Below are 9883 nucleotides of genomic sequence, written 5' to 3'. Positions count from 1 at the left end.
GCTGTATATCAGGATTTAATTTAATTTTCAGCCTGTATTGTTTTTAAACTCTTTTTCCCTCTCCACATCCCTTGTTCTGGCCTTTTCCCTATTAAAAAACAGTTTAGGGCCAGCTCTTGGGCTGAGAGTATCTGTGCACATGTGGGTCAGAAGAACCCACCAGTGGTGGGGATGGGGGGGTGTCTGCTCATTCAGGCACCCTGTCTAGTCACCAGAATGGAGGTGTGCAAACAGTGGGGGCCCAATGAACAGATACCAAAAAAAAAAAGAAAAGAAAATCAGATCCAAGCAAACCCGACAAAGTGTATTGTCCACCTTTGCTCCGAGGTTCCTGTGGCATTATTCCATGGTGGGTCTCCTCCCCTGCTTCGTCTTGCCAATTTGTTGGCTCTGGGCCACTGAGCCCAGCAGATTCAAAAGTACGCAATTTATTATTTCCATTACAAGTTCCACTAGCTATAAGCCTTCAGATTTTTAAAATATTCCTACCTATGTGGTTCAGACTTTTGGAGCTCTGCCCTGAACCCACTTCACCTGGTATTCTGTGGTATTGCTGACCACAAATGTAACTGCACCTCCACCTTAGCCATCATCAAGCCCTGCCTCCAAGAATACCCAGCTTTTCAGTCTGTTGTTACTGAGTGGCTTGGAATCAGTTCCAACTCATAGCGACCTTGTATCAGGTTTCTGAGGAGCAGCTGGTCAGTTTGAACCACAGACCTTACAGTTCAAACCAACCGTACAATCCAGCACATTATTCTGCAGCACCACACAGGACTCCTTTTTCAGTCTGGAGGCTAGAAAATGTGGTATAAACATACAATGGGATATTCATACAACAGGATATCCATTCAACAGGATATCCATACAGGGGGCTACCCAAGAAATGCAATATCCATGCAATGGGATACTCATGCAATGGGATACTCATACAATGGGATACCCATGCAATAGGATACTCATACAATGGGATATCTATACAGTGGGATACTCATACAATGGGATATCCATACAATGGGGTACCCATGCAATGGGATATCCATACAATGGAATATCCATACAGTGGGATACCCATGCAATGGGAACTCAAGGTGTCAGTCACATCTATTCTTTCTGCAGTTGGCTGACAATCCTTGGCCTATGGATGGATCCTCCTGCGGTATCTCTCTTCCCTGTTTGTGATTCTGTGTCTATTCTGATCCTCTAAAAGGACATCACTCATGCCCGGCCACTACAGCTGATTGCTCTGAAGGGTATTACACTCAATAGAAGATATATCCTGTGTAGAATAGGAGAAAAAAATGTGGAACAAAACTCAAAATTATTTAAAAATCAGGCTTACTGGCTGGATAGAGACTGGTGGAACCTCCGAGTGTATGGCCCTTAGTCACCGTTCAAGCCTGGAAGTGAACCCACCCCTTTAGCTCAACTTTCAGTTAACTGCAAGGCAGGCCTCTAGGCAAACAGTGATACCAAGGAGGTGCTCATTCTTTAGACTAATCAAACATGTAAGATCAAAGGGCAGTGTGTGCCCAGGGACAAAGCTCAGAAGGCAGGAAGGGGCAGGACAGAGGAGGAATGGAAATGGTAAACACCAGGAAGTGGGAAGAGCACAACTGCATTGTGGGGATTGCAATCGATGTCATGAAACACAATGTGTAGGAATTGTTGGATGGAAAACCAATGTGCTCTGCAAACTTTCATTCAAATCCCAATGAAAAGTAAATAAATGAATAAATAGAAGACACCACTCAGAAGTGTTTAGGTTTAGGACCCACTCTATTCTGATATGATCCCATTCACATAACAAACAAAAACCCGATTTCCAAAAGGTCCATTTCTACAGACTCGGTGATTAATACCCCAGCACATATTTTTTGGGGGACCTAAGTCTCCTCCTCTATCTGGTCTGTGTCTTCGCTGCAACCAGGGCCCCAGGCTGACCCAGTGCATGCCCAGGTGGGTAAGGGAGGTGGGGAGTGACACTCAGTTACCTCTGAGAGGGGTTCTCCTGGCCTTTCTCCATTCTCTTAGTTACTTAACTGTCTTCTGAAATTCCTCTTTAATTTGTTTTGCTCTTTGTTGCTGGTGCTCTACCACCAAACTTCTGCCTGGACCCTGTCTGCCCAACTGCCTGCTTCAGGGCTCCATGAACCTAACAGTGAGAAAGGGGACACTCGGGCAGGGGGCCTGCAAACCTTGTTCCTTCTCTGGCCTCAAGAGGTGCCCCAAACCTCTGCCACCCTCTCTAATCTGGAGCACTCCACACAAGAGACCACCTTCAAAGTCAAGCCCCCGCCTCCAGGTATAAGAGCACTTACAGACCACTCAACCTGTGTGTCTGAGGCCCCTCCCTGGATGTTGAGAAGAGACAGTTCCTCTGCTGGGCCGTGGGCAGCGGCTGTGGCATCAGAGGCTCCTACGGACAGGAGACCAGAGAAGGACTGGACTCTAGGACGAGGAATCCCTTTCATACTGCTTAATCTGAGCCACATTGTGCGTGCTTGGCTCTGGCAGAGCTGACAAGAACAGTCAGTCAACCAAAACATCCCAATGAAATGTTTGCCAGAAGGTTTTGGAGTCATACTCCAGGCTGCGGAGGCAGGGGTAGACAAAGGCCTGCCACTGGGTGTCTAGAACAGTTGATGCCTTGTTCTCCTGGCTCTCGGCTCCCTCCCAGCCCACCGCCATGGGTCCCTGTGTTGGGGGAAGCGCTGGCCAGGCTCAGCAGCCTCCCACAGGGTCAGATCCTATCATCCTGTCTTCCCAGCCGGATATCAGATGGAAAGTACTTCAGAGACCTGCATTTGCAGTGCCCCAGGGAAAGTCTCTCTTCCTCCCACCCCAGAGGATTAGGAGCGGAGTTGCAGCACAGAAGGGGAGGGGACTCTACCTACCACGCCAAGGGTTTGGGGAGAAGCATGAGGAGACTGTCTGGTTTCACTGTCTGACTCCAATTGGGAAGGTGGGGGGGATTCCACTCAGGGAAGGGGGCTAATGCTTCCCTGCTGGCTGGTCCTGTTGGGGTGCAAATGTATTAGGGCATGGCTGGGCTACAGGCAAGGCATGAAGGATGGAAAAGAAACCAACTCATGATTTCTCTAGTCTTTGGTGTGGTACCGTTGTGGTAAGCACTGGACTGCTAACCATAAGGTCATCAGTTCAAACCCACCAGCTACTCCTCGGAAACCCTATACAGCATCACTAGGAGTTGGAACCTTCTTGAGTGCACTTCACAATAGCTGGTCTTTCAGAAGTCCCGCTGGCTAAATGGAGAGCTGTGAGCAAGCAGGAACCTATCAACTGCTCCGCGAAAGCTGTAGCAGTCTGCTTCTGTAAAGATTACAGCCCAGGAAACCTATAGGGGCAGTTCCTCCCTGTCCGATAGGGTCACTCTGACTTAGACTCCACTGGGTGGTGGGGAGGTGGGCATTTAGGGCGTTTACAGCCCCGAGGTATGCTCAGAAAGAGCTCAGAAGTCCTGGGGTTAGGGAGAAGGTGGAAGGAGGAAGGGGATAAGTAACAGCAGCTAGCTGCACTTGGTGTTCAGGCACAAAACCAAGACCCCGAACCTGTTGGCACTGAATTAATTCCGACTCGGCGACTCCATGTGACACGTAGGACTGAGTTTCACAGGGTTTTCTTGGCAGTCATCTTTATGGAAACAGATTGGCAGGACTTTCTTCCTTGTTGCTGCTGGGTGGGTTCAAATTGCCAACTTTAGGGCTGGTGGTGGTGTGCTGTCGAGTCGGTTCCATTGCACGGTGACCCTGTCGGACAGAGTAGAACTGCCCCACAGGACTTCCTTCTGAGGCTGTAAATCTTGATGGACACAGACTGCCTAATCGTTCTCCCTCATAGCGGCTGGTAGGTTTGAACCCTAGACCTTCTAGTTGGCACTGAGCACTATAACCACCATGTCACTAGGGATCCATCATTATGGTGAGGTTTACGCTGAAAAATGCGAGGGGAAAGAATTTCAAAAAGTTTGTGGGAAAACTCCTTATCTTTATTTTAAAGTCTGCCAACGTAGCGCTTTCCACCCATTCGGGGAGCAGAAAGTTTCACAGGCTTCACAATCGTTTAGGCACTGCCTTTGTGGGAGGCTTAGCAGCAGCCATTGCTGTCTTTTGAGTTGTTTGCTTAGTCTTTTTTGCTTCCTTGGCAGCCCTGATGGCCTGTTCTCTTTGAGCCTTTCTGACTTCAGTCTTCTGATTTTGCTGGGCCATTGTATCAGCAAGAGATGCACCAGTGATGGCCCTCTGGAATTTGACTGCACGGCGGGTTGTTTTGTTTTAATTTCTTCCTATTGCCCCTTTTTGTGCTTTCTTCTGTAGAGGACAGTCCAGTTTATCTGCCAAGGATTCCTCCTGGAAAGGAATGCAGACTCATATTTTGCATTAAGAAACTGGAAAACCTTCCCCATCGGTCCTGGCATAGCATCTCCTGTGTCCAGGGTATATTTTGTATCCGCTGAAACTGTACAGTTCGACCTTCATGGCTGCAGTTCCCAAGAAACAGGGAAGATGGCGAAGAGAAAGAGAGGATCGTCAAAACTCCTTATCTTTTAACTCCATTTTTATGTAGACTTTTGAAGCCCCCCTTGTGGATCTAAAGTGCTTAGTGTGGGGCGGGTGTAAGGTAAATGTTCAATAAATGAGAATTTATTGAGCAGTTCATAACCACACCTCCAGGTAGGTATACTAGTATCCTCATTTTACAGAGGCGTAAACTAAGGCAGAGAGAGATCACACATTACCAGGAAGCAGCAGACGTTCATCTGCCCATGGCTGATGCCTTCAGTGCCCAGGAAATTCAAGTGGGGATTGCAATCCATGCCATGAAACAAAACATGTAGGAACTGTGGAATGGAAAACCAATTTGCTCTACAAACTTTCATTCAGATCGTAATAAAAAATTGCTTGGTGCAAAGACAGCAAGAGACTCATTGGGTCAGGTTCTTGGGTGGGTAGGTGTGTAGGCAAAATTCTGAGACAGTCTCCAAGATTTCCACCTAGGGACAAAATAGCCAGTAAGCAAGGCAATCAGGACTTCCTGTATTCTAGGCAAGTGACATGCAACGCGTAGTGTTTGCAGACCTTGTGATGCATACTATGAGGAAACTCCAGAAAGTTCTTGGGAAATGGAATCACAAGCGCATGGAATTTCCTTACAGGCTTTTTGAAGCTCCCTTGTATGTATGTGTACACTCTATTTACGCAAGCGTGTTACATTAGAAAAATACAACGCTGTGTGCCCTTACTGATCTATCGTAAACTGTTCATCTTGTTCCTTTTACCACATCAAAGATGTAAAACTCACGTGAACTTGTTCACTACAGATTAGTAAGTACAAGCGAGTTTGCACTTGCTTACCTTGCCTGTCAGGAATGACAAATTTGAAAAGAAACATGGCTTTCTGTAGGCAGGTACAGTGGGGTTGGGAAAGAGACAGATGTCAGACATATCCAGAACCGGAATCCTTGATGTGGTGAAAGCACATGAAATTGTTCACTACAGCATAGCAAGTAAGCACAAGTGAGCCTGTGCTTATCATGCTTACTGGGTGTTCCGCCCCTGTTCCCACCTCTGGGGTGACTCCCTGTAGTCTCCTCTTCTCTTGAGCGTGAGCAGGCTCTGTGAATGTGGTGGATATCACTCCTGGGATTAGGTTACTAAGCGTTGGACTTTAAGATAATCACACAGGATATTATCCAGGGTGGGCCTGACCCAATCAGGTGAGTTCTTAAAATGGAGTTGGAAACAACTAGGACAGAAAGAATGAGAATGTTCATTCATTATGAAGAACCTTATCAATGTCACTGAAGAGCGTGTGTAGAAACTGTTGAACAGGAACCTAAACTGCTGTGTGAATCTTCAGTTAAACAGTAAAATAGAACTAAAGAGAGAGAGAGAGAAAGCCTAGAGGACACGTGCCTGCTGGCTGGGAGAAAGCAAACAGCAGGTTGTGAAGTGCTCCTGGATCCAGAGTGCCTACAGGCTAATGGGACGGCCTCAGTCTTATAAACACAAAGAAATGAATGAGTTCAGCAACCACGTGAGCCTGGGAGGGAACCCTGAATCCCAGCTGAGGTCTCAGTTCTGTTGGGTGCCTTGACGGCAGCCTTCTGAGCATGGAGCAGGAGACCCAGCTAAGCCTACAGGGTTTCTGACCCATGGGAGACTGAGAGCCCAAACACATGTTGTTTTAAGTGGCCCCATTTGCGGTGATTTGTTATGCCAGGAAGAATGTTCTAGAATGAAGGAGCAGGGCTCAGACCAGATTCATGTCACCTTAACTTCCGACCAACCAAGGAGGTTATGGAGAAGCATCTGGAAGCTGCTGGTGGACATTTGATTTCTACTTGTGGTTTTGGCCCATGGTGGTAGAGAGACTCCTCCATCACCTACCCCCACCCCAGAAGGAAGAAAGGGAGGGAGGAAGGGCTGGCGCCTCTGGAAGGGAGACATCAGCAGGGTGCAGCCTGGCTTTTATTAAATATCACAAGCTTAGTATTAATTCCTGCCAGAAACCAAAACTCAGTCCCTCCCAGCCCCGTTGTAAACAGGAATGCCATCGGGGAGACCTGTGTTCTGGAGGGTAGGACTGCTGGTGATAAAATAGCCCAGAGCTAACAGCAACACAGGTTCTGGAGGTCCTTGTCGTTTCCAGGGCCCGCTGCCATGGGGAGCTGTTCTGGAGGAGGTTCTAATCTTGTGACAGTCTCATTCTTGAGCAGGTTGTTCGTACCTTGGGAGTGGACCACATCCACCAGAAAGACAGACAGACCAGGCTCAAGAAGCTCCTGTCTTGAATTGTGTGTCTGAAAGCAAGGCCATGGGGATTCCCTGCTGAAGGTGGGCTAGTGTCCCCCCCCAAATTTCAGAATGGGTCTTCACAAGTATGATCACTTTGTCTTAAGGTGAGATCATTATGGATTTGGGGGGGACCCCAAATCCAATAGGTGGTGTCTTTTTTTTTTGGACTCTTCATATTACAGGGTCATTGTGGCTCAATGGGTTAAGTGCTGGGCTGCTAACTATATGGCAGTTTAAACCTACCAGCTCATCCTTGGGAGAAAGATGAACTTGTCAGCTACCATACAGCATTACAGTTTGGAAGCCCTGTGTATGGTTCTACTCTATCCTACAGGGTCGTGGTGAGTCAGAATCTCGTCAACAGTAGTGGGTTTTGATTTGGTTGGCGCCTTTATAACAGTCTCTCCCAAACGCCCACTGGTATCAAGCTGGTTCTGTAGGACAGAGTAGGGCTGCCCCACAGGGCTTCCTATACCATAAAGCGTTTTCTCCCATGGAGAAGCTGGTGGGTTCAAACCACTGACCTTTGGGTTAGCAGCCGAATACTTAACCACTGTACCACCAGAGAGAGAGATTTGGAAACACACACAGACACAGAGGGAAGAAAGCCATGTGTACAGAAGAGATTGGAATGATTGATTGAGCCACAAACCAAGGAACGCCTGGGGGCACCAGAGACCGGAAGCGGATGTGAAGGGATCCTCCCTAGAGCCTCCTGTGGGAGCACAGCTCTGCGAGGACCGCTTGATCTCACACTTCTGCTTCGAGCCCTTTGAGAAAACACATTTTTGTGGTTGGAGGACTCCAAATTTGTGGTTCTTCATTATGGCCGTCACAGGAAACTCTGAGGGTCGAAATGAAGTATCAGCAGTTCCTCTCCCCTGTGTGGGTGTTGGGGGTTGCTGCCTGCCATGGGTGGGATGCAGGGGGCCCTCAGTGGCTGTGTGTGTCATGAGCAGGGAGGTTAGTCTGGAGTTGGTTGGCCATTGCAAACCACCACACACAATTATCGTGATACGGTTCTGAGGGATAGAAGTTGGATGTGGGCCTCACCAGGTAAACGTGAGGTATGTGGGGTTGCAGCCCTTTCGGGAGGCTGTAGAGGAGAATCCACTTGCCACTTCTTTAGGTCATTGGCAGAATCCATTCCTTCCCATTTTCTTTTCCTTGGTAAATTGCTGTTTGGGTGAAAGTCAATGACAACTTGGTTTTCCATGCAACAATTCGCACACATTTTGTTCCATGGCCTGGACTGCGGACCCCACAGTGTAACAGCGTTCTTTCCATGCCCTTTCTGTTTTCTGTTTCCACTCGTCCTTTCCGATCCTCCTGCCGCCTGCTCTTTCTCCCTGTGTAAACGCTACCCGTTTGATCTCATATGGTTGATTTTGCTAAGGAGTGTGTACCTCCCTGGTGTTACTGGTCACCTTGCAGTCCTGTCTATCATATTGTACTGGACAAACCTGCTGCAAAGTCCTCTTTAAAGTGTTAAAGAGCAAAGATGTCAGTTTGAGGACTAAGGTGCATCTGACCCGACCATGGAGTTTTCAGTTGCCTCATATACACGTGAAAGTTGGACAATGAATAAGGAAGATCTGTGAAGAATTGGTGCCTTTGAATTACGGTGCTGATGAAGAATACTGAAAGCAGCTTGGGCTGTCAGAAGGACAAATGCATCTTCTTGGAAGAAGTACATCCAGAATGTCCCTTAGAAGCGAGGAAGGCGAGACTTTGTCTATCGTACTTTAGACATGTCAGGAGTGGCCAGTCCTTGGAGAAGGACATCGTGCTTGGTAAAGTGGAGGGTCAGTGAAAAAAAAGGAAGACCCCCATCAACGTGGACTGATACAATGAGGGCAGCAAAGGGCTTACACACCCTAACAATTGGGAGGTGGGGCAGGACCAGGCGGTGCTCCCTTATGCTGTGAGTTGAAACTGACTGACCAACATGCACCACAGTAGTATCATGTGACTCGTGAGCCCTAGTGGTACAGTGGGGTAAAAGGCTATCTGCTCCCATCGAGATTTACAGTCTCATAAACTGTGTGAAGCAGTTCGACAATGTCTTGTAAGGGTCATTGTGAGTCTGAATAGAATCGATGGCAGTGGGCCTGGCCACAAGGTGAGTTCAGTTCCAGGCTTAACGGGTGACTAAGGGTCACAGTCTCAGGGCGTGAACACCATCCATGACAGCTCAAAGTGTGATGGCTTGGTGGGACCCCTTTTCTCTCTCCCTCTCCTCTGAATGCCAAATGAAGCTCCTTTTTAATATCAGATTCACCTGTGCAAATACCTGGCTGGCTCCCTCCCATCACCTGAGGTTGCTGTAGGTGGGCGTAGAGCTGCATTTTAAAGGTGAGCGTATCATTAGTGCCCCATGTATTTCATTTTGTTTTCTTCCCCGGGGACACGTACCATCTGTGTTCAGACACAGGGTGCACGTGTCAGTTCCAGAGGCTGAGAACAACATCACTGTGGGACCCTGTTGGGAGGGACATTTCTCTGGACAAGGCTTGCTGTGGGCTGAAGCACTTGTGGGGTGCCTCAATCCTGCCCCTGCTGTGAGGCCCTTACAGGCAGATTTTGCTTTGTTCCTCCTTGCAGATAGATCTCCCATTGTTTTTAACAAATGGAAGGTGTGGGTGACTCTGTGCAAGTCTGGCTGGCTGTGTGTCCTCCAGTCGTTTCCGACCCATAGTGACCTTGTACACGGTTTCCGAGGCTGTAAATCTTTATGGGAGCAGAAAGTCTCATCTTTCTCTTGGGGAGCTCCTGGTAGACTTGAACTGCTGACCTTGCAGGTAGCAGTCCCACACCTAGCCCACTACGGGACCAGGACTCCTTCGAGCAAGTCTAGAGGTGCCATTTTCCCAGCAGCTGGTGTTCGCTTGGTGTCTGTGTTCTGTTTTGGTCATTCTCCCAATATTTCAAATTTTTCCATCATGCTATTGTGCACTTCATAGGCTAGAGTGCAAACCTAACTTCTGGTGTGACTCGCTTTATTGCGGTCCTCGATGCATTGCTGTGGCCTGAAAGCAAACCTGGCCATGGTGGCCCCTTCCCAC

At 48.2% G+C, this 9883-nt stretch overlaps 1 pseudogene; it reads right to left on the bottom strand.

Annotated features, from left to right (window-relative positions):
* LOC102840169 overlaps positions 1-4499 on the bottom strand; it is a 16091-nt pseudogene extending 11592 nt beyond the window's left edge.
* Positions 4500-9883: the final 5384 nt, after the last annotated feature.

This window comes from Chrysochloris asiatica, unplaced genomic scaffold (assembly GCF_000296735.1).
Source record: "Chrysochloris asiatica unplaced genomic scaffold, ChrAsi1.0 scaffold00257, whole genome shotgun sequence".
Classification (NCBI taxonomy): domain Eukaryota; kingdom Metazoa; phylum Chordata; class Mammalia; order Afrosoricida; family Chrysochloridae; genus Chrysochloris; species Chrysochloris asiatica.
Note: the sequence above shows the minus strand (reverse complement) of the source record. Positions and strands in the feature narration are given on the sequence as shown.